This window comes from Oncorhynchus masou, chromosome 5 (genome assembly GCF_036934945.1).
Source record: "Oncorhynchus masou masou isolate Uvic2021 chromosome 5, UVic_Omas_1.1, whole genome shotgun sequence".
Lineage (NCBI taxonomy): Eukaryota > Metazoa > Chordata > Actinopteri > Salmoniformes > Salmonidae > Oncorhynchus > Oncorhynchus masou.
Window position 1 is genome coordinate 66,028,753 of NC_088216.1, and position 23,127 is coordinate 66,051,879.

Consider the following 23,127-nt stretch of genomic DNA (forward strand, 5'->3'; position numbering starts at 1 on the left):
TCAGGAAGTCCAGGATCCAGTTGCAGAGGGAGGTGTTTAGTTCCAAGATCCTTAGCTTAGTGATGATCTTTGAGGGTACTATAGTGTTGAACGCTGATCTGTAGTCAATGAATTGCATTCTCACGTAAGTGTTCCTTTTGTCCAGGTGGGAAAGGGCAGTGTGGAGTGCAATAGAGATTGCATCATCATTGATCTGTTTGGGCAGTATGCAAATTGGTGTGGGTTTAGGGTTTCAGGGATCATGGTGTTGGTGTGAGCCATGACCATGCTTTTAAAGCACTTCATGGCTACAGATGTGAGTGCTACGGGTCTGTAGTCATTTAGGCAGGTTGCCTTTGCGTTCTTGGGCACAGGGACTATGGTGGTCTGCTTGAAACATGTTGATATTACCGACTCAATCGGGGACATGTTGAAAATGTCAGTGAAGACAGCTGCCAGTTGGTCAGCACATGCCCGGAGCACACATCCTGGTAATCTGTCTGGCCCCGCAGCCTTGTGTATGTTGACCTGTTTAAAGGTCTTACTCACGTCAGCTACGGAGAGTGTGATCACATAGTCGCCTGGAACAGTTGATGCTCTTGTGCATGCCTGAGTGTTGCTTGCCTCGAAGCGATCATATAAGTGATTTAGCTCGTCTGGTAGGCTCGTGTCACTGGGCAGCTTGCGGCTGTGCTTCCCTTTGTAGTCTGTAATAGTTTGCAAGCCCTGCCGCATAAAACGAGCGTCGGAGTCAGTGTAGTATGATTCAATCTTAGCCCTGTATTGACGCTTTGCCTATTTCATGGTTCGTCGCAGGGCATAGCGGGATTTCTTGTAAGCTTCTGAGTTAGAGTCCCGCACCTTGAAAGCGGCAGCTCTACCCTTTAGCTCAGTGCGAATGTTGCCTGTAATCCATGGCTTCGCGTTGGGGTATGTACGTACAGGCACTGTGGGCACGACGTCCTCAATGCACTTATTGATAAAGCCACTTATTGATAAAGCGGAACATGTTCAAGTATGTGATAATAAAGTTGTCCTGTAGTTTAGCATCTGCTTTGTCTGACCACTTTTTTCTTGACTTCCTGCTTTAATTTTGTCACAGGAGGGTGGTGTTTAAGTCTTCCTGAGCGACTTTAATTTTCTGACATCCAGTGGAACAGCCACTTTACAATAGTGCATCTAAATCATTAAGGAATCATCTTATCCTAGGATTCCTTGGATGGGGTTTCAGGTGTCTCCGGAAGTTGATTGACTCCGCTGTCCTGGCGTCGTGAGGGAGTTTGTTCCACCATTGGGGGGCCAATGGACGTCGGTAGGATTTACCAAATGAGCTTTAGTGCAGTTTCCCTGCATTAAAGTCTCCAGCCACTCGGAGCGCCGCCTCTGGGTGAGTGGTTTCCTGTTTGCTTCTTTCCATATAGAGCTGACTGAGTGCGGTCTTAGTGCCAGCATCTGTCTGTGGTGGTAAATAAACAGCCACGAAAAGTATAGCTGAAATCTCTCAAGGCAAGTAGTGTGGCCTGCAATTTATCACAATATAGTCTACTTCAGGCGAGCAAAATCTAGATGCTTCCTTAGATTTCCAAATATGCACAGCCCCCCCTTGTCTTACCGGAGTGTGCTGTTCTATCCTGCCAGTGCAGCGTGTATCCCGCTAGCTGAATATCCATATCGTCATTCAGCCAAGATATTACAGTTTGTTATGTCCTGTTGGTAGGATATTCGTGATCGTACCTCGTCTAGTTTATTGTCCAATGATTGCACGTTGGCGAGTAGTATTGACGGTAACGGCAGCTTTCACACTCGCCTTCTCCGGGTCCTCACGAGGCATCCGGCTCTTTGTCCTCTGTACCTGCGTCGCTTCCTCTTGCAAATAACGTGGATGTCGGCCCTGTCGGGTGTTTGGAGGATGTCTTGTGCGCCTTGTATGTTGAAGAAAAACCTTTGTCTAATCCGAGGTGATTGATCGCTGTCCTGATATCCAGAAGCTCTTTTGTACCGTAAGATACGGTTGCAGAAACATTAAGTACAAAATAAGTTAAAAATAACGCAAAGAATAACACATAATAGCACAAGTGGTTCGGCACCCGTAAAACTCCTGCCATTTCTTCCGGCGCCATTTTCGTTTCTTAGCTTCAGCTACCTGCAGATTCATACTACAGCTATGACAATGTTTGTATTGTTCACCGAATGTGTTACCTGTCCCAGACCTGCTTTTTTCAACTCTCTAGAGCCAGCAAGAGTGGTAGAGATACTTTGAATGATCGGCTATGAAAAGCCAACTGACATTTACTTCTGAGGTGCTGACCTGTTGCACCCTCAACAACCACTGTGATTATTATTATTTGACCCTGCTGGTCATCTATGAACATTTGAACATCTTGGCCATGTTCTGCTATAAGCCAAAAGAGGACTGGTCACCCCTCATAGCCTGGTTCCTCTATAGATTTCTTCCTAGGTTCTGGCCTTTTTAGGGTGTTTTTCCTAGCCACCGTACTTCTACACCTGCGTTGCTTGCTGTTTGGGGTTTTAGGCTGGGTTTCTGTACAGCTTTCTGTGACATCAGCTGATGTAAGAAGGGCTTTATAAATACATTTGATAGATTGATTGATTATTGGTAGTGGTATGAGTTGGGGTTATGCCGGTTCATTGTTTAGCTAGCTACCTAGATAGCTACATGTTTAAACAAAAGACTCCACTTTGGCAGGATTATTACATGACCTATCAAATTAACAGTTGTGTCTGGGGGTGATTACGTCCATTGATTGCATAGCGGATGTTCATGAAAAACAATCTGGTTTCCGAGCTGGTCATGGGTCCTAAACTATATCATAATCGCCATCGACAAAAGACAATACTGTGCATCCATATTCATTGACCTGTCCAAGGCTGTCGACTCTGTCAATCACCACATCCTTATCGGCAGACTCAACAGCCTTAGTTTCTCAAATGACTGCCTCGCCTGGTTCACCAACTACTTCTCAGATAGGGTTCAGTGTGTCAAATCAGAGGGCCTGTTGTCCGGACCTCTGGAAGTCTCCAGAGGGGGTGCCACAGAGTTAAATTCTTGGGCCGACTCTTTGCTCTGTATACATCAATAATGTCACTCTTGAGGCAGGTGATTCTCTGATCCACCTCTACACAGACGACACCATTCTGTATACTTCTGGCCCTTCTTTGGACACTGTGTTAACTAACCTCCAGACGAGTTTTAGTGCCATACAACTCTCCTTCCGTGGCCTCCAACTGCTCTTAAATGCAACTAAAAAATAAATGCATGCTCTTCAACCGATCGCTGCCCACACCTGCCCTCTCACCTAGCATCACTACTCTGGACGGTTCTGACTTATATGTGGACAATTAGAAATACCTAGGTGTCTACCTAGGTGTCTGGTTAGATTACAAACTCCCCTTCCAGACTCATATTAAGCATTCCCAATCCAAAATTAAATCTAGAATCAGATTCCTATTTCGCAACAAAGCATCATTCACTCACGCTGCCAAACATACCCTCGTAAAACTGACCATCCTACCGATCCTTGACTTTGGCGATGTCATTTACAAAATAGCCTCCTATCACAGTGCCATCCGCTTCGTCACCAAAGCCCCATATACTACCCACCTGCGACCTGTATGCTCTTGTTGTCTGGCCCTCGCTAGGTAAAGCCCCACCTAATCTCAGCTCACTCGTCACTATAGCAGCACGCGCTCCAGCAGGTATATTTCGCTGGTCACCCCCAAAATCAATTCCTACGTTGGCCTTTCCTTCCAGTTCTCTGCTGCCAATGACTGGAACGAATTGCAAAAATCACTGAAGCTGGAGACTCATATCTCCCTCAATAACTTTAAGCATCAGCTATCAGAGTAGCTTGCAGATAATTGCACTTGTACATAGCCCATCATGTAGGTAGCCCATCCAACTACCTCATCCCCATATTGTTATTTATATATATATATATTGCTCCTTTGCACCCCAGTATCTCTACTTGCACGTCTATCACTCCAGTGGTTTTTTGTGGAATTGTAAATATTTCATCACTACGACTTATTTATTTCCTTACTTCTCTAATCGTATTTAATTTGCACACACTGTATATAGACTTTTCTATTGTGTTATTGACTGTACGTCTGTTGATTCCATGTGTAACTCTGTGTTGTTGTTTGTGCCACACTGCTTTGCTTTATCTTGGCTAGGTCACAGTTGTAAATGAGAACTTGTTCTCAACTGGCTTACCTGGTTAAATAAAGGTGAAATAAAAGTAAATAAATGTACTTGTTAAGACAATAGTAACCCATCCACTTAGCTACTGTAGATGTGAGTGAGGGATGGTGATAGCATTTCCTTCACATGACCCATCAATTTAGACAAGTGTGTTGGGAAAGCGTCATCTAATCACAATAAAATATTTTAATCTGTACACTTTCTGTTTTAATATTGCTACTATGCATGAATGGGTTACCGGTCTCAGTCTGTAGCTGAGGTGGCCTGTAATGGAAAAAAGAACACGTTTACATATGCAAAGTTCAGGACTTTTTTCTCTCTTGTTCAATTGTCTATTTTCTTGTTCATAATTTTAAAACATTCATATCAAACAAGTGCACACTTTAAATTACACAACATAAATGCACTTTACCCAAAGCATAATTCAAAAATGTTCCACAAATAATAATAGTAATAATAACTGTTTGATTTCACATGAAAGCCATAATGTATCACATTCATACAATAGAAACACATATATTAAGAAAAAAATTGCTAAATGTTTTTCTATATACTGCTACCAATATAGAAAACTGACAACAATACATTCAGCTTTAAGATAGTGGCACCTCCATAAAATCGTCTCTCTCTCATGCACCCCACACTGTATGTGCTAAAAGTCGACCCTCCAGACTGAACGTGCGCAGCCAGTTTACCAGCTCGTGAGCACAATTTTACATAAAACCAATAACATGAAACATACTCAGAAATTCCTACAAATGGATTCTTTATAAAAATCTCCTAGACATAATCCAGTACAAGTAAGCTACTCAGTAAACATAGTCTCTGAATTGTAAATTGTTTTTACCTCAGCTAGCATATACTTTCACTGATTGTAAATCACGTTCTTCTCTCACTCAGTTCAACACTGTCACGATTGTCGTAGTGAGGAGACCAAAGCACAGCGTGGTGTGAATACATCTTCTATTTATTAATGAAGACAAACACTAAACAAACCATACAAAATAACAAGACGAATGTGCCGGCCAAAGAAAGTGCTAACATGCAACATCACATAGACAATAACCCACCAACCACAATACAAAACAGGCTACCTAAATATGGTTCCCAATCAGAGACAACAACAAACACCTGCCACTGATTGAGAATCATATCAGGCCAAAACACATAGAAACAGACTAACTAGACATGCAAAATAGAATGCCCACTCATATCACACCCTGACCAAACAAAACATAGAAACAAACAACGCAAATAATGGTCAGAGTGTGACAGACACAAAAACATTAAAGGTTAAAGAAAGGTTAAATAGAAATAAAAAAGACACAAAAACAAGCCCAACGACAGTTGTCCACAGACATAGAATATTTTCTCCATGAATGCTTGGGATGCAGGGGTAGAAAACAAATGCAGTGCCATAAAGCACAGCTTTGGATCAACAGCCATCCTTGCCTCCCAGAACTAGAGAGATGACTCCCCTTTTTACCGCTTCCAGGTATTTCCACAGCTCACACGGGGCACTTAATGCCCTGCCAGGTTGACCCTGCTGCTGGACAGTGACCTTAAACACAATCTTTGATGCGAGGAAGCTATGTTTCTGAAGCACTGTGGTCGAGATGCTTGCTGGATTCATCGTGCATCCACGGCTGTACTCTCTGATTTGCTGAAGAACAGTGGCTCCACCTCTATTGAGCAAATTGCCAGAGACACACTTGGGTCCATCAGAAAAGCTGCTGCAGGGGTTGAATCAAAGTTGGCTCCCCGAGGATTCAGTATGCATCCAAAGCTTTCAGACAGCGACTTCTGGAGGACCTCAACCAACTGTTTTGCAACAGTAGTTGACTGCAAGTGTGCCTCAAGGTTGAGAAGGCAAGGCACCACATCAGACAGCTACTGGCTGTCAGTTTGAAGTTGGTCGGTGTGGATTGCGATCAGCTCCAGCAACTACACAAGCTGTTCTAGCTTGGCCCAGTCACACTCCGTGCTCGCCCTCGGATTTATTTCCTGTTACCTAGTGATAGCTAGTGATAGTGATGCACAAGCTAGGCCTATCTACTGGCAGCATATACCCGCCAGATTCAGAAGTTCCAAAAATCATTAGAATAAAAGCTTGAAAACTCCATTTGATTTTTGAAAAACTCAAACTAAACCGAATTTATGGTATTTGTTTTAGTTTTGCAATCAAAGACAATTGTTTAAAAAAAAATACAATTTTTTTTCTTTTTTTTCGGTTTTCATGTGCTTGTCATAAACTTGTCCTGTAGTATTTTTCTAAGTAGTGTCACATTCTGACCATAGTTCTGTTATTTTATTCTTTGTTTTAGTATGGTCAGGGCGTAAGTTGGGGTGGGCAGACTGTTTGTTTTTCTATGTTGGTTTTTGTGTTCGGCCTAGTATGGTTCTCAATCAGAGGCAGGTGTCGTTCGTTGTCTCTGATTGAGAATCATACTTAGGTAGCATGGGTTTCACTTTTGGTTTGTGGGTGTTTGTTTCCGTGTGAGTGTTTGGGACACACGGTACTGTTTCGGTTTTGTATATTTCACGTTTATTATTTTATTCCAGTGTTCAGTTGTGGTTTTGAATAAATCAATATGGACACTTACCATGCTGCGTTTTGCTCCGATCCTTACTCCTCCTCAGACGAAGAGTAGGAAATCCGTTACAAGTAGTTTAATATGAGTAATGTGAGCGTACCTAAAAGACAACCCAGACCAGTTGTCTGAAGCATGACTTCACTATCAGCATTTTATTTTTGTTGTTAGAAGGTGCTACATAAATTAAAGGTAGAGTAGGTCATAGGGGAGGAGTTTATATGTGCACATGGAAGGTGTAGAAGGTACACTGACAGATCAGATGGCTGGAGTATGGATTGAGTAAAGACAGACAGAGTGGTGAATAGCTTTTGCACTAGTCAGCAGCCATTACATATGGGGGATGTAAAGGTGCTCTGTCCCCCTCAGTGCCCCTGAGATCCCTTCTTTGGTTAATCAGGCTGATTGGAACAGCTGGTTAGACTGTAGGACAGGAGATACGCGTTGGGACTGAGGATTCCACCCCAGAGGAAGGAAAAGAGGTGACATTGAGAGAGAGAGTAGTAAACAGGATATTCATGTCTAGTCCAAACTGTGGAGTCAAGGGGCACTGGTCCTGCAAACATCACTACATCTGTCTAGCATAGTGTGAGGATCAGCTGAGAGATTCCATGTAAAGCTTTATTGAGGTGAAGTCTACAGAGAACACAGACCTGCAAACAGAGTAACAGGATGCTAAAGATTAAGAAAAACAACACTATCCGCAGGCACAACATCTCATCTGGTACGATGGTATGACAAGCCCAATGTGTACTAATGCAACGGATTGTGCTATAATAGGAGGACAATGTTTTTAAATGTTCAAAAACAATTTTCAAATGTGTAAACTCTGCCCAGGTAGGTCACACAAGTGCTTTGGCACTTGAGAGTTTAAGTGTCTGTGAAAAAAGTAATAGTTGATTAAATCAGAAAAATATCAGAGCACTTATTAATGAATTTCTGCTGTGAATGACATCTAGGCATACAGCTTCACCATTCAGAGGGTTGCATTGTGGCACTAGAATGTTGCAATTCGAAAGAGCAATCTGAACCCGTCATAGTACTTTGTATGTAAAGTGACTGGCAGGGCATATTAAAGGTCTTCAAATGGAAAAGGAAAAGTGAAATGATTTTATGGTTCAGATATTTTCATCCTTCTAAGCAAACTACTGAAAATTGTACATCTGAATAATATATTCACTGGTTAAAATTAGAGCCAGTTGAGAAATTGTGTTTCGTACTTTACCTTTAAAACAAATATATATATATATATATATATTAATCTTAATTCATGAGGGTCTCCCCCAAAAATGTTTTTATGTAATTGTATTTACCAGATATTTATGAGTGAATTATCACCTGTAAGTATCCCTTTTTCAGTTCCAACCTTCTGTGAGCACTGATGTGTGCAAAAACCAATAAGAAAAAAATATGTTCAATTCTGTTCTCTTATGAACGGCTAACCACAATTTGAGACAACTAGCAAACGTCACACCAGAGTTTCCTTGGAAGAAACAACACTATATTATTCCTAACTAGACATATTGCATATTCTACTTCAGTAGAGAATACCCTCACCTTGTCGTAGTTGTACCACATGGGTAGATCTAGTCCTGTCCTGTGGATGTGATAAGTGTATTGTGGTGTGTTGTATAGTATGTGGACATTGTGTATCTCATAACCCTAACTGGAGATGTATTTCAACATCTAATTTGTTGTCCTGTTTCACTGGTGCCTGCTAAGGCTAAAATCCCCTTCAGTTGTTTGCCCAGAACATCTAATGTGTTTGTTTCAATGCTTTTTAAGTCAACAAACACTTCTGATTGGACATGGGCCAGTGGTCACAGAGACACACCTGCAGCAAAGCAAACAGGCTGTCACTCCACACAAAACAAACACTATTCTACATTTACTCCTTAGTGGTCATCACATTATATTTTCTATATGACAAAAATAACTTAAAATGACATTCTTATGCTTGAAAGGGAGTTAAAGATAGCCTGTGTACCAGTCTGCTTAGCTACCTTTCCACTCCTTATTCCATGTCATATGTTTAGCATGACAGGAGTGGCAAGGTGGGGAGTGAGCTAAATAGACTGGTACCCAGACTAAGTTAATGAAATAAAAAAAACAGAGCCATTTTTTAATTCAATTAAAATATTCACTGAACAGGATTGCAAGTTTCACACATTGTTGGTATAATAAAATATTTTGTTTATACAGTGACGTTATATAGTGAAGGCTGAAGGGTTGTAGAAGGAGAAAAACAGAGCTTAGGTCCAGACAGAAAGAGCTGAGTCTGTACTACCTCTCAGAACTGGGCCTAGACAGAAAATAGCCATGTTTACTCAGCTCTGCAGAAGACAACAAGGACAGAGGTAAATAACCATGTTTGGAGCTGGGGCATGGAGTAAATGGCACCATCTAACGACTATTATTTTCTTTCTTTTGTGTTTGAAAGAGATAACCACAACACAGATATAGGTGTCTGCAAGGTGGAGGATCCTCCTATGAAACATCAGCTTCCCATGATAGACATGCAATTTGGTAAACTTGAAAACAAATAATTAGAGAGATAAACAAGGCAACATGAGTAAACGTATTTGAGAATGAATGAATAGATAGAGCACATGCATCCAATGTGATATGAATGCTCTGGGTGGCTGTTTCAGGCAACGTTTATCAGTGCTTGATTACGGTGGTAAAGCCATCATTAGGGACGGCTGTCTTTTTTATTTGGCGTGTGGGGATGAGAGGCTTGTTGAGACTCACATCTCTTAGGCTTGTAATCTTGTGAAGTATCACTCTGTAGGGTTATTTATGGCTGCTTGCCCAGGGATACAAACTCAAAAGGCTCCCACATAAAAAACACCAGATGAGTTCAAGGGGCTGAGGAGAAGAAAAGGACTTTCTGGAGATGAGGGTCAGTGAATGGATCTTGGTTCTTTGCAGTTGTATAAGACTTGCACCATCAAATGACAAATCAGAGGGATGCAATGTATCTAATGGCTTGTCTTTCAGTGCATTCAGTTGGGAAATATACAATCAACCACAAAATGAAACATGCCCCTCCCCATTTTCCTTATTGGATGGAAATTAAGAGGTTGGTACTGCATAAAACAAATTGGCACAATTTTGCCACAACGTCAATTACAGAGTTTCACGTGACTTCACATGAGTCAATGTCATTCAATAAAGTTAGATAACTCAATTCTCTCAAGTTCATGGTGAGGCTTTAGTCTAAGCCGATCCCAGAAGAGAGTTCCAGAGCAGTTTATGGCTAATTGCAGAGTCGTCCCTTCACTTCACTTCCTTAGCACCGAAATATGCAAATGGCCACACAATCACAATACTGTAGGATAAGATAAATCCATGAATGATCATTGAGGCCCCTAATCAACATCCCCTCACAGATAGATTTACTCTGGCTCCTTTAATTATAGCCTCTATCACTTTAATGAGCATCTCACTACTACATAAATAAACATGACAAAAGTGAATACAATACACATTAGTTTCCCTTCTCAGCAGCAGTCAGATATAGGAAGAGAAGACCCCACTGGTGAATGGGTTGTTATGGTACACCTGTGGAGACACCAATGACATCATTAGCAGAAGATGGGCCAGCGCTGATCAAATCAAAGTTTATTGGTCGTGTATACAGACTTGCAGATGTTATCGCAAGTGCAGCAAAAGGCATATGGTTCTAGCTCCAACAGTGCAGTAATATCTAGCAACACAATAACCAAAAAGTAAAAATATAAAATAATAAAGAAAGACATGAGCAATGTCAGAGTCTGGAATATATAAATAGTGTGTATAGACAGTATATTAATAGAAGTGTGTACAGCAGTAGTTATATAGGATGAGCCATGACTAGAATACAGTATTATTGTGGGGGCGAATCAATTCGCAAATCAACTTGATTGAAGGTACACAACACATGATGGCTCTTGTCATGAGCTGTCAAGCCATTACCAAGAACCACATACCAGATTTTTAAAAGTGCCTATTTCTCACCTGAAACATAAAACAGTATGTTAACATGATTAAAGTGACCAGTGTTCAATGACTCTATGTACATAGGGCAGCAGTCTCTAAGGTTCAGGGCAGTGTTCTCGGGCGGAGGCCGACAAGTGATGACTGTTAAAGTGTTTTTCAGTCTCTCAGTCCCAGCTGTGATGCACCTGTACTGTCTCTGCCTTCTAGATGGTAGTGGGGTGAACACCCACCATGCTTTGGAGAGCCCTGCGGTTGCGGGCGGCGCAGTTGCCGTAACAGGCGGTGAGACATGCAGCTCGACAGAATGCTCTCAATGATTGATGAGAACTTACACATAGCTGAACTTACCCACAAATAATTATTCATATATGAACAGTACAAGTTCTGTTCTTTCCGTTCTTACACAATGACCTTGCTGATCTCCTACAAATGAGATGAAAATACACTCAAGGACATGAAAACTTACGGAAGAGCTGGGAAAACAAAAGATGACCGTGATACTTAAGTTCTAAAACAGTCACAGTATTTAAAAAGGAATAAATTAACGACCTCAAAGAGGTGGTTTCAATGTACTAATAGGTACACTATGTATACCAAACATTAGGAACACCTTCCTAATATTGAGTTGAACCCCCCGTTTTGCACTCAGAACAGCCTCAATTCATCAGGGTATGGACTGTACAAGATGTTGAAAGTGTTCCACAGGGATGCTGGCCCATGTTGACTCCAATGTTTCCCACAGTTGTGTCAAGTTGGCTGTAAGTACTTTGGGTGGTGGACCATTCTTTATACACACGGGAAACTGTTGAGTGTGAAAACCCCAGCAGCGTTGCAGTTCTTGACACAATCTGGTGCGTCTGGCACCTACTACCACTTAAATCCTTCGTATTGCCCATTCACCCTATGATTGGCACATGCACACAATCAATGTCTCAATTGTCTCAAGGCTTAAAAATCCTCCTCTATCCTGTCTCCTCTCCTTCATCTACACTGATTGAAGTAGATTTAACAAGTGACGTCAATAAGGGATCATAGCTTTCACCTGGATTCACCTGGTCAGTCTGTCATGTAAAAAGTAGTTTTTTCAAATGTTTTGTATGTCTACGAAACTGAAGAGGGCAGGAAAGAATGTCCAGATTACGCTGTTGATCTATTCTGTCACTGTATTATACAATAGCTTTCAATCAATCAATAACGTGAGCGATTGCAATCATCATATACAACACCACAAAATCAGACTCCCCTGTAATACAATAACTACAGTGAAGCCACCGGGAAACTCATTCAGTTGATTGGAAAGTAGCATACTCCTAATAGTGTCTGATGACCTGATAATACAAATTGAGGTTATAAAACGCTTGTGTTAAAATAAACAACAGTCTTATCTCTGTACAAATGGGATTACCTGCTTTGCATTACAAAACAACAACACATAAATGAAATTTCCTAAGTGTACAGTATACAAACCACCCTGAATGATGCTGCCTGCCTGGGTGATTTATTAGTTATTTAATAAATGAAAAGGAGCCCCCCTGCTGCTCAGTCAGACACACTGTGCCTGAGGTGATGGACTTCAGGGGGGAGGGTTGGTGGGGCATGGTGGCTAGGGGTTGTATATGAGTGAATATTCAATGCACGTTAGTGCAGCTTTTATGGCATGATCGCTCGTTTTAATTGCCCTTCCTGGTGCTGAAGACCCTGGGGCCTGGGAGATTTCCCCCTGACTTTTATTTAATGTCCCATTAGAGATAATGAACCTCTCTCTCTTTTTCGCTCTCTCTCTCTCTCTCTCTCTCTCTCTCTCTCTCTCACACACACACACACACACACACACACACACACACACACACACACACACACACACACACACACACACACACACACACACACACACACACACACACACACACACACACACACATACACACAGAAGGTTCTAGGAGCATGTGTCTTTTGGTGTACTGTGCTACTGACCAAGAGAGACTCTGTAGTGTGTGAATGATCTCACATGATGATTTGAAGGTAGTTCTACTAAAGCCTCCATCATGGCCTCGGTCCCTGATCACCTAGCCTTATAGCTGTGATCAGTGAGGGAAGCGCTTCAGTCAGTCAGGACACTTGACTATACATTAGATTAATTAGAAGCATCATCCCACGAAAACAATGTATATCTCATGAACAACCTTGCAGAGATTTGAAAGCTTATGGAATATGTGTCCAGTGTTTTAATGAAAATCGGTTGTTGTTTATCAACTGACCATTCTCCAGCGAAAGACGGTTAACAACCCAATCCATTCAAAAGTAATGTATAATATAAAACATCAGGCAACAGACTTTAAAACTGAATTATTGGGATTGGTACTGTATATTCTAAAATATTTTAGCTGTCAAAAGTTTGGATACCTACTCATTCAAGGGTTTTTCTTTATTTGTTCTATTTTCTACAAAGTGAAGACATCAAAACTATGAAATAACACATATGGAATCATGTAGTAACCAAAAAAGTTTTAAACAAATCTAAATCTATTTTACATATGAGATTCTTCAAAGTAGCCACCCTTTGCCTTGTTGACAGCTTTACACACTTGGCATTCTCTCAACCAGCTTCACCTGGAATGCTTTTCCAATGGTCTTGAAGGAGTTCCCATATGTTGAGCACTTGTTGGCTGCTTTTCCTTCACTCTGTGTTCCAACTCATCCCAAATCATCTCAATTGGGTTGAGGTCGGGTGATTGTGGAGGCCAGATCACCTGATGCAGCACGCCATCGCTCTCCTTCTTGGTAAAATATCCCTTACACAGCCTGGAGGTATGTTGGGTCATTGTCCTGTTGAATTTTTTTTTACTGTGCATATGAACCATGCTAATAATATGTATTTTGGAAGGTTACTTTTTATAAAATGTGTAAATAATGGTAGCATGCTAATTGCTAAGGACTAGCTAGCTTAGTGTAATGCAATAGTTAGCCTTCCATTTCATGCTAACTATCTATTTTTAACTTCTGTTATTGTTAGCTGTCCATTGGTTTTTGTTACATTTAATACACATGTCTAAAAGGGATTTTAATTTATTTGAAAATGTGTGAATGTGTTTGATATTGGAATGGGATGAAAGCATATACTTTTCTACGAAGAGATTATTTTTAATTAGTGCTTTTTGTAATTTTATTGCACCAATTTCTTTTACACTGAAAACATCCAAAATAGATCATCTATACAGCTAAAAACAACAATGCGATGTCAAAACAAACTGGCATTGAGGTTAAAGAAAGTGTGCTTTATCAATTTACCTAAATTTGCTAACTCTTACTTTGGACAAAATCAAAACGTCAATATTAAAATTGAGTATTTGCAATTAATCAGGATTAATCACAGGAAATCCTGTGATTAACTTGTTAAAAATGTTGTGTTTGACAGCCCTGTTTGGAATTGAACAGTCAATATTCTGAGTTTGAGAGAAATTGATAATACATACACAGTACCTTGGAAGAGAAACCCAGTGTCGTCCCTCTTGGTTTAATGGTCATAACATTGGCTTAGATCAGGTTAGACTCCTGCAGGTTACAAAGCACACGTGAAACTTGTTGGGAATGTTGGGAAACCACGTGTCATGTGAAACTTGTTGGGAATGTTGGGAAACCACGTGTCATGTGAAACTTGTTGGGAATGTTGGGAAACCACGTGTCATGTGAAACTTGACACGTGTCCGAAAACCGTGTCTTTTTTTTGTGTTCACAAATTTTACAATCCATGTGCAGCTTCACACATGTCCGAAAATCACATCGGACTCATTTTTTATTATAAAGGAATGTACGTCACATATTTCATTGTTCAAATGTGTGTTCATACATGTCACTAAAGCTCTCCTTATTTTGTAAGGGCGCGCGCACACACACACACACACACACGCACACGCACACACACACACACACACACACACACACACACACACACACACACACACACACACACACACACACACACACACACACACACACACACACACACACATAGGGAATGAGCTGTTCCTCCATGGTTAAGGGACCAGATTAAAATGGCACAATGGCACACAGTCCCATAAAGAGATCGATAGCAATCTCAGTGGAGATCACTCAGGAAAAGATCGCTTTCGCTTGACTCCTGATCACAGCAGAGAAATCCTAGTCGTTTCTGATTATGCTGATTTGACTCAGGCCTAACTGGTGCAGTGGTTTCATTTAATAACAGGGCTATTCATCAACTATGCACACTGCAGAGTGGGCTCTGTGCGGAGAGGGAAGGGCTCATTAAGATGCATGCTAAATGCCACTCCATCTCATCACCAGTGTTTCTTTGAGCAGGAGACTTGCTCTATTACTAATGTCCAGGTAATCAAACATAACAGCCAAGCGTTTCCCTTTCACACTTCTTTTGGGGCACACGCTGACAAGGGTTATAGATGGTGAACAATAACACTATTTAATGGAGCTAGTGACAATCAAAAGGCCATGTATGCGTACTGGACTCTGCCATACAGGACAGAGCTAAAGGTAAGCTTTAATAAAGTCAGACAAATAAAGATTTGAAGACAGTGAACATGTCCTCAGGGGAGTAATTTAATGATGTCACCACTAAAGTGTGTCCATTGATGATGTTCTATTCAAAGTCTGTAATGTAATTCAAGAACAGATTGTCATGCCATGTACACAAAGGTAAGCAGTATTTTTTTATAGCTTCATGAGATGAATGTCTTTCCCATGGTTCAGGAAATAATATCACATGTCTTTCAGAATGGTAGAACTCCTGGAGATATACAGCAAATAAGCTGTATATCTCCAGGAGTTCTACCATTCTGAAAGACATACAGTGCATTTGGAAAGTTTTCAGACCCCTTGACTTTTTCCACATTTTGTTACGGTACAGCCTGGTTCTAAAATTGATTAAATCTAAACACAATAACCCATAATGACAAGGCAAAAACAGGTTTTTCAAATATTTTTAAAAATGTATTACAACTAAAAAACTAAAATATCACATTTACATAAATATTCAGACCCTTTACTCAGTGCTGAAGGTGCTTCAACAAAGTAATGATTACAGCCTCGAGTCTTCTTGGGTTTGACGCCACAAGCTTGTACATCTGATGTGGAGAGTTTCTCCCATTCTTCTCTCAAGCTCTGTTAGGTTGGATGAGGAGCGTTGCTGCACAGCTATTTTCAGGTCTCTCCGAAGATGTATGATCATGTTCAAGTCCGGGCTCTGGTTGGGCCACTCAAGAACATTCAGAGACTTGTCCAGAAGCCAATCCTGCGTTGTCTTGGCTGTGTGCTTAGGGTTGTTGTCCTGTTGGAAGGTGAACCTTTGCCCCAGTCTGAGGTCCTGAGCGCTTTGGAACAGGTTTTCATCAAGGCTCGCTCTGTACTTTGCTCCGTTCATCTTTCCCTTGATCCTGACAAGTCTCCATGCCACTGAAAAACATCCTCACAGCATGATGCTGCCACCACCATGTTTCACCGTAGGGATGGTGCCAGGTTTCCTCCAGATGTGACGCTTGGCATACAGGCCAAAGAGTTCAATCTTGGTTTCATCAGACCAGATAATCTGGTTTCTCATATTCTGAGAGACCTTCAGGTGACTTTTGGCAAACTCCAAGTGGGCTGTCATGTGTCTTTTATTGAGGAGTGGCTTCCGTCTGGCCACTCTACCATAAAGGCCTGATTGGTGGAGTGCTGCAAAGATGGTTGTCCTTTGGGAAGGTTCTCCCATCTTCACAGAGGAACTCTGGAGCTCTGTCAGAGTGGCCATCAAATTCTTGGTCACTTTCATGACCAAGGCCCTTCTCTGCCGATTGCTCAATCTTGCCAAGTTGCCTGCTCTCGGAAGAGTCTTGGTGGTTCCAAACTTTTCCCATTTAAGAATGCTGCTGTGTTGGTACCCTTCCCTAGGTCTGCGCCTCGACACAATCCTGCGTTGGAGCTATACGGACAATTCCTTCAACCTCACTGCTTGTTTTTTTCTCTGATATGCACTGTCAACTGTGGGACTTTAGATAGACAGGTGTGTGCTTTTCAAATCATGTCCAATCAATTGAATTTACCCCAGGTGGACACATAACAAAGGGTCTGAAAACTTAGGTAAATAAGGTATTTGTTTTTATTTTTTATAAATGTGCTAACATTTATAAAAAACTGTGTCCCATCATAACACTACTACTGCTCTGAGTGAAATGAGTGCGGAGAAAGCATACAACACGTTATCAAGCTGGGGCTGAGAACATTAACCAGCGCTGAGAACATTACTTGAATCTGAACACTGATTCCACTCTCAATCTCCTGTTGTTCAAAATCTGCTGAAACTCCCTCTGGCACACACACGTTATCCTATGCACGTCTCGGATCATTATGTAACTGCTGGTGGAGGAGAGTGGGACCATCTTGTGGGAGAAGAGATGGATATATCATTCACCTAAAAACAGATCATGTGGGGGGGATGTGATCTGCATTTTTTTTTTGAGAGAGAGCTTTTTTATTTTGTAAATTGACTTTTTCTCACACTTTATTGAACCTTTATTTAACTAGGCAAGTCAGTTAAGAACATATTCTTATTTACAATGATGGCCTACCCCGGCCAAACCCGGACGACGCTGTGCTCCACCCTATGCGACTTCCAATCACAGCCGGATGTGATGCAGCCTGACTGTGAATATCTAGCCACACAGAGAATATAAGTTGAATTAAGGTGGTCTCTTCATTATTAAAAAACACTTTGTTTCAGTATCATAGTTCTCATCAGGGTACTTTCGGGAAAGGTTTTAATGCTACAGTATGTTTCCTACAGACCGATGGGAAGGAAGACACAGGAATGTTTTATTTTGAATGGAATGAATTACACTCAAGCTCACCAAATATAATCCATAAAGATATGGTTTGACAAATGGAGGGTATGTACCTATTATCATAGTCTAGTCTCCATGTCTTCCACATGATAACTCTATATTACTGTCCCCTTAGGCCCTTCATTGCCCAGTGAACATACCCTGGCTCTGAGTGGGATTTAAGAGAGCAGTGCTGGCATTGTGGAGGAAAGGAGTGTTGATTAACACAGTTATAGAATCACAACCGGGGGCTTGAGGCACATCTGGACTCACAGAATGATCCCCCTTTCAGCACCATAAGGCCGAAACTAAATTAGTGAATCATCCCCGGGTCTGTGGCCACGATCGAGTGGAGATTAGCAGCAAATTTGTCATCCAATCTTCATAACTTAATTACAGATGCACATAGGAATCATCAATGCTAATTAGAGATAGATACCTAGGGGCCGAATTTGATCTTTAAATTAGAAAATTAAGAGCATGATTTAGCTGGATGGTGCAAATCAATGCTCCAGTCACTTCTGTGGTGGGGACTGGAGAGTAGCTGCAATGTTCAGTAAGGCCAATTTGACAATAACTGCAGGTGAGGCTAAGCATGCTCATTTTAATCAGAATGTAATTTTTTATAACATTGCTAATGGCTTCCCCCGTGGTGTGAAGAAAACAGATGAATTAGTGAATGAAGTGTGTGTGTGTTTACATTGCAGAGGCAGTTCATAAATTTACCCAACCTTGAAAATGTGCAATAATGTATGATTTATATTGCCAGTATTATGGTGAAACATTGAAAAGAAAAAGTTTAAAATTCAATGAAACTTACCTTGATCTAAGGCTGTAGCACAATATATAGATTCCCAGGAATTGATGCAAAATGAGACCATATGCATTATAAATGCGAAATTATCCCCTTGGCTACTTAAACAGCCAACCCCATTCACCATGTCAACCCCCAAAACACACAAAGCTGCACCTCCCAGCCCCCTCAAAAAAGAAAATGAAAAATCTACCACCACCACCAGTGATTCCATGATGGTGTGGCCATCTGCCCCAGCTACAAATGGAGTGTGAGTTCTCTTTGACCGCAAGCAAGATGCTCAGCCTAATGGGGGCCTGGCATCTGCATTCATCTCCACTGCCAGAACTCGTTAGGAAAACCACCTGCAACATCACATGGACATAGAGGCTTCGCCTGTGATCTCTATCACTATGGACATACAGTACAGCTCGCCCCCACATTCAGCATCTGCATCTTGGACAGAACATATGGGTCATGTGATATGTGTGTGTTCCTTTTCATAGTTTAGCAATTCTAAAATGGAATGCAAATAGAGCAAATCACCTCAATTGACCTTACCAACGTAGATATCTGCCACTGTTTTGTAAATTCAATGTGATGATATATTGAGCCTTGCAACCACATAATCAAGTGTTATTATGATCATGTTTATTCTAAACAACTACTGCTGAAAAATGTAGCAATTCATTTAATCTAAATACCTTGAAGGATAAATATATCCACTTCCCCTAGCTGTTACTCTGCATTCTGGCTTAAGAATGGTATGTGTCATTTGCCCGGGTTTATTAATGAGAAGAAGATGGCGTTTGGTAAACAATGTGAAAAATGATTCCCACAGCTATACCTTAATTACTAGGCAGAGGTACCTAGGATGAATGATTCAGTCATTTTAGCATTGCTTTGCTGAACACATATGCACACACACACACACACACACACACGCACGTCCACACACACACACACACACACACACACACACACACACACACACACACACACACACACACACACACACACACACACACACACACACACACGTCGATTGCTTGATGATAATTGGAAGAATGCAATGGCAGAGACTTGCACCCCATTGGTTAGCAGATTACCTGAAATTGCTGTACTGCCTAAAATAATGAGATATTCGTATGAGGCAAATGTACTGTGATAATGTCAATTTGACACAGCCTGTTTGTATTATTAGATCCAGGGTCTCTGTGAATATCAATCCTCTTTAATTGTTATTAGGTTTGTAATGCTAATAGCACAGGACAGAAACTCATTTACATAAAAATACACTCACTGTGATCGGTGAGTATTTTTTTTTGGCAAGGTTGGATAGGTTTCATTTTCAACCTACCAGACAGCTGTCAGGATGGATTAAAAAGGACTTGAAGTGTAAAGTAAAATATTTATTTTTGTATGTCTGTAATTTTAAATGTATTAATTGCATTATATTAAAAGTTGTACTATTACAAACCAATGAATAATATTGAATCTTACAGAATTAGCACATCTTGGAGGGGTTCAGGATCCAAACAATCTCGATTAAGTTTTAAATTGAAACAGATAACCAGCATTCTAAATCAAAACTACACTGGAAAATCATGCATTGGATTTCCAGTCGTAATGTGCTATGTGGTATCTCATGAATCCCCTACATAATGACCCCTTTCCTCTGAGTCGTGCCTGGGTTTAATATCCCACTGTCTAATGGAAGCATAATTTCCTCATTCCCTTCCCATCTGCACACACTTGAGGAGAAATCTGACAGTGAAATCACCAACAGGTAGCGAGAGTGGGAGGGACACACATAGTGTGTTAGTGTTAGCTTCTAAATAACAGGGTAAAAACTGACGGACAACTATACAAAGCTCAAACAAAATGTATTCACCCAATGGGTCAGACAGCTGAACAGACAAAGACGTATTCCCACCAACACACGTATATATACCACAATTTAGGTGAAGTATCCTCCTTCCTTCTATACATTACATCTTTATTGCTAGGCAGGAAGTTAAGTGATGTTGGTAATAAACTGTTCCTTCTCCCTTAATGTGACCTGATCCAACCTCGGCCCCCATTCCTCACTACTCCACAGATCTCCACCCTTCTCAGTGACCGTAACCTTGTGATTGCCTTTCCGTTACTCAGTAACATTCCAAGCCCCTGGCTCATATCCAACCTTAATTGACTCCACCACATCCATTCCTCCTACAGACCCCCATTAACTTCTGTTGTAGCAACCAGACTGTGGCCCTTCTCCTTCCATAGGATACCTGATGTCTAACAAGAACATGTTCTGCCAGAATGTAAACGTTCAAGTTTATAAGTCAGAACCCATCAGTAGTCAGTAACAATAGAACATATTTTCATTCCTTCCCTGACCAGCATCCATTTAAAAATGATGGGTCATTGAATATAATGGAGTTTCATTCTTCTAACTGTGGGAATTTAACCTAAGATCAGGACAGGAATAACACAAGCAAGACACTAGGGTCACCAAGGAACAACATTGTAAGGGCATGCTCAAATTAAACTGTGCATCTCTCAGTCCACTGCGTTTCACAGACTTCACTCAGCCTCTCACAGACTACCATTAACGGCACCAAAGCTCAGGTCCCCTTCGGTTGTTGGCATGGCAACACTTGCTATCATCATCCTTTCCAAAGGATTTGTGTGTGTGTGTGTGTGTGTGTGTGTGTGTGTGTGTGTGTGTGTGTGTGTGTGTGTGTGTGTGTGTGTGTGTGTGTGTGTGTGTGTGTGTGTCCAGGAGTTGAACAAATGCTCACTCAAGAAACTGACAGAAAACTCCAAATAGTTACAAAATTGTATTCTTCTAACACATGCTGGAGAGAAACCCTGAAGGGGGTGGTGGATGATAGTACCTGTGTCTAGAGAAACTGGCTATTTCATTTCTGGCAAAAGTCCTCTCAGGTGTGATGGACTACATTCAGTCCCTCTGGCTCTGGAGAAGAGCTTTATGTGGACCCCACGCTGACAGCTCAAACACTCTCACACTGCTCTCATCGCTTTCCATCCAACACTGGGCCTGCTTTCACCTGGGGAGCCAACACATTAGGCTTCCACGTCATTAGCACCCTTTACAGAATTATGCCCTGCGAGGATAAGAAGGGGGAGGGAAAGCTGCCAACCTGCTCCCATCTGCTTCCTAACAATACCAGGCCATTTCAGTCACACACTTTATTAGGCTGTGGGCAGTTGAGTGTTAGAAACACCACAAATTACACCCCAAAAAGATGTTAGAGCAGAACAGGTACTTTTGGTAGATTAAGCCTGGCTATATTTAATGATTTAATGGAAAGATGTATTTTTTGCAGAGGGCACTTGTGCTTTGAGTCGGACATGAGTGCCTCTGGAAGGGGTTTCATTTGCTGAACGGCCAAGAGGAGAGAGGGAGGAAGGGGATGATGGCTACCTTGTATGAGAGTGGCTAATTTGACAGTCAGTCCATTTCCCACTTGGGCTGGGGCTCAGCATGGTCCTAGAGTCCTGTTCCTAGGTGACCAATGCTCACAAATGCACTCTGGTTTATACATGTGGAAAATGGTTGGTCTTTTTGCCAACTTTCATCCAAGCCATGTTGCAGTGTGAGAGAGTGTTAATTGTAATGGACGCTGTAGGTACAGAAAAGTTTCCAAAAGTGAGACAACATTCACTAAAACACCTAACAACTTCAACACTTTGATACAATTGCCTGGCATTAACATGGCTTCAAGCTGATTCGGCTGGGAGTTCAATAAGGGTCTGCAGCCTCATACTAGCCTGGTAATCCATTCAAATTAAGCCAATGGACCCCATCTCACAGAGGTTAAGGCCCAAGTAATTAACACAACACTCTGTTATCACGCCTACAGTCCTGCATTGACTTTCCCTCAACTGCTAATGCGAATAATGATAAGATGTCTGGAGAAAGGTGTGCAAAGTGCAAGCACCACAATTATTTCTGCATTAATTTCTCTGAACATACAGCGCTTGTTGTGATTTATGGGAATTCACAGCCCATCATTAAAATACACTCATAAGCCATGTGTTGGCAATCACCTTAAAAGTGTCAGAGATAGATTTTTTTTTATTAAAGTGAGAGCTTATGCACACAATTTGAACACGCATCAAACCCATTTCACATAGTTCATGCTCAGAGATGGTCTGACACATACAGTGCCTTCAGAAAGTATTCATATCCCTTGACTTTTTCAACATTTTGCAAAGTGGGATTCCAATGGATTTTATTGTCTTTTTTTTGTCAACGATCTACACAAAATACACTGTAAAGTCAAAGTGGAAGAACAATTGTAACATTAGTTTAAAAATAAAATAAATAATTAATTTAAATTAATTTAAAAAACACTGATATATCTTGATTATATACTGTAAGTATTCAACCCCCTGAGTAAGTATTCAACCCCCTTCAACCCCCAATACATGTTAAAATCACGTTTGGCAGAGATTATAGCTGTGAATCTCTCAAGGTAAATCAAACCGCGTCGCTGACACCCGCCCGCTTAACCCATAAGCCAGCCACACCAATGTGTCGAAGGAAACACTGTTTCAACTGGCAACCAAAGTCAGCATGCAGGCACCCAGCCTGCCACGAGGATTGGCTAGAGCGTGATGAGCCAAGTAAAACCCCCCCGGCCAAACCCTCCCCTCACCAAGTAAAACCCCCCCGGCCAAACCGAGCCAAGT